The sequence below is a fragment of the Palaemon carinicauda genome, chromosome 4 (assembly GCF_036898095.1).
Source record: "Palaemon carinicauda isolate YSFRI2023 chromosome 4, ASM3689809v2, whole genome shotgun sequence".
NCBI lineage: Eukaryota > Metazoa > Arthropoda > Malacostraca > Decapoda > Palaemonidae > Palaemon > Palaemon carinicauda.
In genome coordinates, this window is record NC_090728.1 from 61,705,162 (window position 1) to 61,715,161 (window position 10,000).

Below are 10,000 nucleotides of genomic sequence, written 5' to 3' on the forward strand. Positions count from 1 at the left end.
TCAAACTTAATATTAATGAAAGTCATTGCACTTAATATCAATGACTGAAAGCAATTGAACTTAATACCAATGAAAGCAATTGAACTCAATATCAATGAAAGCAATTGAACTTAATAGCAATGATTGAAAACTATTCAACTTATTATCAATGAAAGCGATTGAACTTAATATCAATTACTGAAAGCAATTGAACTTAATATCAATTACTGAAAGCAATTGAACTTAATATCAATTGCTGAAAGCAATTGAACTTAATATCAATTACTGAAAGCAATTGAACTTAATATCAATTACTGAAAGCAATTGAACTTAATATCAATTACTGAAAGCAATTGAACTTAATATCAATTACTGAAAGCGATTGAACTTAATATCAATGAAAGCGATTGAACTTAATATCAATGAAAGCGATTGAACTTAATATCAATGAAAGCGATTGAACTTAATACCAATGATTGAAAGCGATTGAACTTTTATCAATGAAAGCAATTGAACTTTCATCAATGAAAGCAATTGAACTTTTATCAATGAAAGCAATTGAACTTAATATCAATGAATGCGATTGAACTTAATATCAATTACTGAAAGCAATTGAACTTAATATCAATTACTGAAAGCAATTGAACTTAATATCAATGAAAGCGATTGAACTTAATATCAATGAAAGCGATTGAACTTAATACCAATGATTGAAAGCAATTGAACTTTTATCAATGAAAGCAATTGAACTTAATATCAATTACTGAAAGCAATTGAACTTAATATCAATTACTGAAAGCAATTGAACTTAATATCAATTACTGAAAGCAATTGAACTTAATATCAATTACTGAAAGCAATTGAACTTAATATCAATTACTGAAAGCAATTGAACTTAATATCAATTACTGAAAGCAATTGAACTTAATATCAATAAAAGTGATTGAACTTGATATCAATGAAAGCGATTGCACTTAATATCAATGATTGAAAGCAATTGAACTTTTATCAATGAAAGCAATTGAACTTAATATTAATGATTGAAAGCAATTAAACTTAATATTAATGAAAGCAATTGCACTTAATGTCAATGACTGAAAGCAACTGAACTTAATACCAATGAAAGCAATTGAACTTAATATCAATGAAAGCGATTGAACTTAATATCAATGACTGAAAGCAATTGAACCTTATATCAATGAAAGCGATTGAACTTAATATCAATGAAAGTGATTGCCCTTAATATCAATGATTGGAAACAATTGAACTTTTATCAATAAAAGCGATTGCCATTAATATCAATGCCTGAAAGCAATTGAACTTAATACCAATGAAAGCAATTGAACTTGATATCAATGAGAGCGATTGAACTCTATATCAATGAGAGCGATTGAACTTAATATCAATGACTGAAAGAAATTGAACTTAATATCAATGAAAGGATTGAACTTAATATCAATGTCAATGACTGAAAGAAATTGAACTTAATATCAATGAAAGGATTGAACTTAATATCAATGAAAGCGATTGCACTTAATATCAATGAAAGCGATTGCACTTAATATCAATGATTGCAAGCAATTGAACTTTTATCAATGAAATCAATTGAACTTTATATTAATGATTGAAAGTAATTAAACTTAATACTAATGAAAGCAATTGCACTTTATATCAATGACTGAAAGCAATTGAACTTAATATCAATGAAAGCGATTGAACTTAATAGGAATGATTGAAAGCAATTGAATTTAAAAAGCAATTGAACTTAATATCAATTACTGAAAGCAATTGAACTTAATATCAATTACTGAAAGCAATTGAACTTAATATCAATTACTGAAAGCAATTGAACTTAATATCAATGAAAGCGATTGAACTTAATATCAATGAAAGCGATTGAACTTAATATCAATGAAAGCGATTGAACTTAATACCAATGATTGAAAGCAATTGAACTTTTATCAATGAAAGCAATTGAACTTAATATCAATTACTGAAAGCAATTGAACTTAATATCAATTACTGAAAGCAATTGAACTTAATATCAATTACTGAAAGCAATTGAACTTAATATCAATTACTGAAAGCAATTGAACTTAATATCAATTACTGAAAGCAATTGAACTTAATATCAATAAAAGTGATTGAACTTGATATCAATGAAAGCGATTGCACTTAATATCAATGATTGAAAGCAATTGAACTTTTATCAATAAAAGCAATTGAACTTAATATTAATGATTAAAAGCAATTAAACTTAATATTAATGAAAGCGATTGCACTTAATGTCAATGACTGAAAGCAACTGAACTTAATACCAATGAAAGCAATTGAACTTAATATCAATGAAAGCGATTGAACTTAATATCAATGACTGAAAGCAATTGAACCTTATATCAATGAAAGCGATTGAACTTAATATCAATGAAAGTGATTGCCCTTAATATCAATGATTGGAAACAATTGAACTTTTATCAATAAAAGCGATTGCCCTTAATATCAATGCCTGAAAGCAATTGAACTTTTATCAATGAAAGCAATTGAACTTTATATTAATGATTGAAAGTAATTAAACTTAATACTAATGAAAGCAATTGCACTTTATATCAATGACTGAAAGCAATTGAACTTAATATCAATGAAAGCGATTGAACTTAATAGCAATGATTGAAAGCAATTGAATTTAATATCAATGAAAGCGATTGAACTTAATATCAATGACTGAAAGTAATTGAACTTAATATCAATGAAAGTGACTGCACTTAATATCAATGATTGAAAACAATTGAACTTTTATCAATGAAAGTGATTGAACTTAATATTAATGATTGAAAGCAATTAAACTTAATATTAATGTAAGCGATTGCACTTAATATCAATGACTGAAAGCAATTGAACTTAATACCAATGACAGTAATTGAACTTAATGTCAATGAAAGCAATTGAACTTGATAGCAATGATTGAAAGCAATTGAACTCAATATCAATGAAAGCGATTGAACTTAATATCAATGACTGGAAGCAATTGAACTTAATATTAATATTGAAAGCAATTGAACTCAATATCAATGTAAGCGATTGAACTTAATATCAATGACTGGAAGCAATTGAACTTAATATTAATATTGAAAGCAATTGAACTTAATATTAATATTGAAAGCAATTGAACTTAATATTAATATTGAAAGCAATTGAACTTAATATTAATATTGAAAGCAATTGAACTTAATATCACTGAAAACGACTGAACTTAATATCAATGATTGAAAGCAATTGAACTTAATATCAATGATTGAAAGCAATTGAACTTAATATCAATGATTGAAAGCAATTGAACTTAATATCAATGATTGAAAGCAATTGAACTTAATATCAATGATTGAAAGCAATTGAACTTAATATCAATGATTGAAAGCAATTGAACTTAATATCAATGATTGAAAGCAATTGAACTTAATATCAATGATTTCAAGCCATCCACAATTTCAGTGACTTTTACCCCAATGCTACATTTTAGTTTAAAAGCTGAGCTTCTTTACTGCTACACAAGCCTTTGAAACTGTATTTAACATTTTAACGAAAACAGAGGCATACACTGTTAAACATCTACATTGATTAAACGGCTAATGTCTGGCAACATTTATTCCAGGATTTTTACCCTTTTAAAAACGGATATATTCAAGTGACCGAGTGATATTACGGTCACCAACCCGTAAAAAATAATATTGTAGGGTATAAATTACGGGCGCCTGTATTTTACTAAAATACGTCTGAGAACAGCATATTGTACCAACCGTGTGTCACACGATCTTACATAGTTCATTTTGTGTATATATTATGCTTGTATCTTCGCTCTTCCCTCGCACTAAAAAGAACCTGAATAAACATGTCTGTTTTCCTCACCGGTAACGGTGTCGATTTTGAACATGAAATTTCCTGTTGCCTTGAGCTTTTGTATATAAAGGAGTGTGTTCTATAATAAACTCACTCAGTTGCTTTCATTATGTCTTTGAGTCACAACCTTCTCTCACCCGTCACAATATTTTTACGGAGAATTTCCGATTAAAATTACGGTTTTTATAACAGTGTACAGTATCTAAACTAACATTTGAACTTTACTGGAAGCTGAAAACTAATTCTGAAGTAATAAAAGACAGCAAGAGAAAGCTTCAAGTTCCTGCTGAGTAATACTGGGGTAAGAAATTTAATTTTAAGCTAAAGTTCTGAGCCCTAATATTAAAATTTCATACATCTATAAATAGATTTTTAATTACTGTACCAAACCATTCATACCGTCAACTTTACGTTTCAATTTTTTTTTTTTTTAATGAGGCGCATTTGCACTGACTCGCAGGGGTGCCCTTTTAGATTTTTAATTATAGTACCAAGCCATTCATACCGTCAACTTTACGTTTCAATTTAAACTATACTCAATTTTTTTAATGAGGCGCATTTGCTCCGACTCGCAGGTGTGCCCTTTTAGCTCGGAAAAAGTTTCCTGCTATCTGATTGGTTAGAACTACCTTGTCCAAACAATCAGCGATCAGGAAACTTTTCCGAGCTAAAAGGGCACCCCTGCGAGTCGGTGCAAATCTGCCTCACTAAAAAGAATTGAGTATAGTAAATTCCCCGGTAGTTCTGTACAATAACATTCTATCCCAATTCACGTACGCAAACTTAAATATGGTAAAAAGACTAATTCAATTTCAGTTTAAGATAAACTGAATAACAAAACTAGCGGTAATCAAAAATTTCAATAACAAAATTAAAGGTAATCAAAATTTTCAATAACAAAATTAGCGGTAATCAAAAATTTCAATAACAAAATTAGCGGTAATCAAAATTTTCAATAACATAATTAAAGGTAATCAAAATTTTCAATAATAAAATTAAAGGTAATCAAAATATTCAATAATAAAATTAAAGGTAATCAAAATTTTCAATAACAAAATTAGCGGTAATCAAAATTTTCAATAACAAAATTTAAAGGTAATAAAAATTTTCAATAACAAAATTAAAGGTAATCTAAATTTTCAAAGTTTTAAGTTCTCTAGCTAAACACTGCAAATATGTTTAAAATATGCTATAGCCAGTTAAAAGTTGACCATAATAACTCAAACTCCTCTTACGTAATAAAGGTAAATTAACAACAAGGTTAATTTTTCGCCTAAAAAGTTAAGAAATCCATGTCTACAAACATTGGAATATATATAATATGTGGCTACAAATCTCAAACCTTCAAGTAAGTTCCCTTGCTTGAGGGTACACTCGGGCACACTATTCTGGCTAATTTCTTTTCCTCTTGTTTTGTTAAACTAATTTTAGTTTATATGGGAAATATTTATTTTAATGTTGTTACTGCTCTTAAGATATTTTATTTTTCCTTTTTTCCTTTCCTCACTGGGCTATTTTCCCTGTTGGGGTCCCTGGGCTTATAGCATCCTACTTTTCCATCAAGGGTTGTAGCTCAGCATTTAATAATAATAATAATAATAGTAATAATAATAATAATAATAATAATAATAATAGTGCATAGTAAATCAAATCTATAGAAAATTCAAACATTAAACTTTAATTTAAAATTTACTTTAAAGTTATCATATCTTAGGACCCATCTTAATTCATCATATTCTATCTAGACTAAATTTATGCCAAACTAAAGTTTTCATTGAAGATGGTATATTATCGACCTAAAATAAGCAGAATGGCTTATACAACAGTTGTGCTAAAAGCCAAGGTAGTTAGATAGTAGTGGTTAAGGCGCACAATAGTTAAATATTAGGGAAAACCAATTAAGCTAATGATCGTAGGTTAGAATGAAGTTCTTGTTGAAACCAATTCATTAAATATCCGTCAAGATAAACTTTTCACGATTTCGATTAAAACCAAAAGGCCAGTAAACGTCAGAGTAGATAAACTACATATAAACAACATATAAACAACCCCTGATAAACGTACTTCCCTATAAATAAGCCAAGCGTTTGCCACATCAAAAATAAAAATCAGATTGATAAAAGATATGCGCAAAACCCTCCACCAAAAGAACATTATGAACACATTACCATCATCATTCGAGTAAGCCAGTGGACCTCACAATGAAGTTGAACTATTAAAGCCAGGTCCACAAATACTTCGCAAATGCTTGTAGATTCCTCACAACTTCGACCAAATCTTCCATGACCAAATCTTCAGGTTATTAACACTGTTTATCAGTACACCTCACAGTGAAGTTGAACCATGGTAGCCAGGAACAAAAATACATCGTTAACACTCGTACATTCCTCACGACTTCGACCAAATCTTCCATGACCAAATCTTCAGGTTATTAACATTGTTTATCAGTACACCTCACAGTGAAGTTGAACTATGATAGCCAAGCCCACAAATACATCGTAAGCGCTCGTAGATTTCTCACAACTTCGACCAAATCTTCCATAATAAAATCTTCAGGTTATTAACACTAATTATTCCACTATCTCAATTCTCACTAAATAGTTATGTTTCGGTTGTCGATGTAGAGGGAAACTCCGTCTGTGTCAGTGGCAATCGAAGACTCCGGAATCCAAGGAGGAAGACAATCAACCAAGGACTCTTCAGCTACGGGAAACTGCATAGAATATCCCGCACAATTCTATCTACCGTTACTTACTTTACTTTACTTTGATGGCTGCTTTTCCGGTTCCATACAGCAGGAGAATCCCCGCTCTCTACAGTACCTCCACTGTCGTTTTACCTTGTTCGTTCAGAGTATTCATCGTTTCAGATCACGTATTGTTCATTTACTGTTAAATCGTCACTGTTGTAAGACTGTTTAAATAAAAAAAAGTCTTCAGTTTCCCCTTGAAAGCCTTAATGTCTTCAATCATTCGAATGTTTCGTGGGAGCTTATTATATAGTCTCGGGGCCGTATATTTAAAGTCTCTGGAGCCTAAAGTAGATATTCTTTACTTTTTGTCTTTGGTTATACTTCTTAGAAAGGTTTCGTTCACACTCATTTACTCAGCTGGATTTCATTACATAAATCGTATTTATAAATGACAAATGAAATAAAAGTTCAAGAATTAGAAATTAATGACTCCTCCTCTATAGCACTGCCATCTATTGGCAGATTCTAGTATTACGTGAAAAATATATGTGTTTAAATTTTAACGAACTAAATAACGATAGGAGACCAATGGGCACTAAAATATTCCTAGGATCACAGGATATTTTATGCTTTATCCTAAAGCCTTGTCCACACGATCGAGCATGCCCGACGGGCAAACAGTGATACTAGACCACAATAGTTAGTGAAAATGAGGGTTGATGACGTCAGAAGTGGGAAAACTAAAGGCAGGGATCTGGCATCATACAGTGTTGCCAGATCCCTGCCCTTAGTTTTCCCACTTCTGACGTCATCAACCCTCATTTTTACTAACTATTGTGGTCTGGTATCACTGTTTGCCCGTCGGGCATGCTCGATCGTGTGGACAGGGCTTAAGATTGATCGACGGACTTACAAAAATGTTAGAAATTTGGACTTTATTGCCACATTTATAATGTGAAAAATAGGTTCTGCGTGTGTGGGATTTAGCGTTGAAAAATTAGGAATTACGTAATAAGATTTAGAAACCATGAAAACATAATTAAATATAGATTAATGGGGCTTAAATAGAAAACTGATATAACAGTGCTTTTGCTTGATACTGAAATTGATATCCCTATTAAAATGTGAAAGTTGAAGTAAATTACAATTTCATTAGATTTGAAAAACTGCAATATGTTTTAAAAACATTATTATTATTATTATTATTATTATTGTTATTAATAATAATAATAATAATAATAATAATAATAATAATAATAATAATAATAGTTAAGCTATAACTCTAGTTGGAAAAAACAGGATGTTATAAGCCCAAGGGCTCCAACAGGGAAAAATAGTCCAGTGAGTTAAGTAAATAAGGAAATAAATAAACGATATAAGATGTAATGAATAAATAAAATAATATGTTTTAAAACATTATTATTATTATTATTAATATTATTATTAATATTATTATTATTATTATTATTATTATTATTATTATTATTATTATCTTTATTATTATTATTATTATTATTATTATTATTATTATTATTATTATTATTAATACTAGCTAAACTACAACCCTATTTGAAAAAGCAAGTTACTATAAGCCCAAGGGCTCCAACAGTGAAAAACAGCCCAGACTGATTAGGTTATCGAAAAGGTGGCTAGAATTTCTAAAAGTCAAATAGGTAGTCTTGTTCCTCAGTAATCCCATGAACTGCCTTAGAAATAGGTGGGAATAGAGGCTGAAATGATAGATTTTGAAAGGGATCAAGAGATATGAATTTTGGATAGGATTACTGATTCTGATACATGAATGTACCTTTTAAGTGTCTGTTGAGTCAAATAGTCATGGATGCTATATTTACTTTCAAGACTTCTTAATCTCCAAGACTACACAATACAAGGCTCCATTTGTAGGGCTTCTGGTGAAAAAAAAAAAGAGAGAAAAAAAAAACAGAATAGGAAAGAAATGATTAAGGGAAAGGGAATATTTGTTCTAGTTTAAAGGTTTAAAGGTCGCTCATGAATGGCAGTGGCAAGGGACAGTGACATTGCCCTAGCAATCCGGACAATGCCCTAGAGACTGACCATATTATACGATCAGCGCCCAAGCCTCCTCTCCACCCAAGCTAGGACCAGAGAGGGCCAGGCAGTGGCTACTGAAGACTCAGCAGATAGACCTATAGGCTCCCCCAAACCCCCCAACCTTAGCTCACAAGGATGGTAAGGTCACAAACACTAATGGCACTAATGAGTCTGAGCGGGACTCGAACCCCCGACTGGCAAACACCAGACAGAGACGTTACCAATCAGGCCACAACAACCCTGTCAGAAGTTTAGTAATGTGAGAAACTATGTTGAGGATTTAACAGATTATTCTGTGTCGGGACCCAATAATAAATAAAGCCATACCTAGAGAGTGAAGGAACATCAAAGTATCTGGTCTCTTCTAGAAGTCTCATACATTCACAAACGCACACACACAGTATATATATATATATATATATATATATATATATATATATATATATATATATATATATATATATATATATATATATATATATATATATATATATATATTCAAGTAAGCCATATATTTTTGATACATTAATGTCTGGATTCTCTTAACGACCTCGGGATCAGAGCCCCAGGCGAAATCACACAAAGACAAGAGCTTGTGACCGGCCGGGAATCGAACCCTGGTCCGGCAAGCTTGTATAGACAGTGACTACCACTTGGCTACGAAGAAGTGGTAGTCACTCTCTATACAAGCTTGCCGGACCAGGGTCCGATTCCCGGCCGGTCACAAGCTCTTGTCTTTGTGTGATTTCGCCTGGGGCTCTGATCCCGAGGTCGTTAAGAGAATCCAGACATTAATGTATCAAAAAGATATGGCTTATTTGAATATATATATATATATATATATATATATATATATATATATATATATATATATATATATATATATATGTGTGTGTGTGTGTGTGTCTGTGTGTCTGTGTGTATGTGTGTGTATTTGTGGATGTCATGGATGTGTTATGTAAAGAGATCAGAAGCTAAGAGTTGTAGGAGTTACTATATACAGATGATTTGGTGATGACTGTTAAAAATGATTAAGACTAACAGAAAAGGGTTGTAGAGTGGAAAGAGACTTAGGAGAGGGGTGGCTTGAGAGTAAATGTGGAGAAGACGGAAGGTATGGGGACCAGAGAGGAAGGTAGGGACAGTATAGCTATGCATGGAAGTAGAGGCTCGGTTATAAAACATGGGGAACAATTAAGATACTTTGGATCTAGTATAAGTTATCATTATTATTATTATTTGCTAAGCTAAAACCCTAGTTGGAAAAGCAGGATGCTATAAGCCCAGGGGCTCCAACAGAGCCCAGTGAGGAAAGGAAGCAAGGAAAAATTAAAATATTTTAATAAGAGTAACAGCATTAAC

At 31.2% G+C, this 10,000-nt stretch overlaps 1 protein-coding gene across 1 annotated transcript in view; it reads left to right on the forward strand.

Annotated features, from left to right (window-relative positions):
• The window catches only part of LOC137639453 (uncharacterized), an 87,359-nt gene that overhangs the window by 12,574 nt on the left and 64,785 nt on the right, over nucleotides 1–10,000 (forward strand). The gene's annotated exons all lie outside the window — the stretch shown is intronic.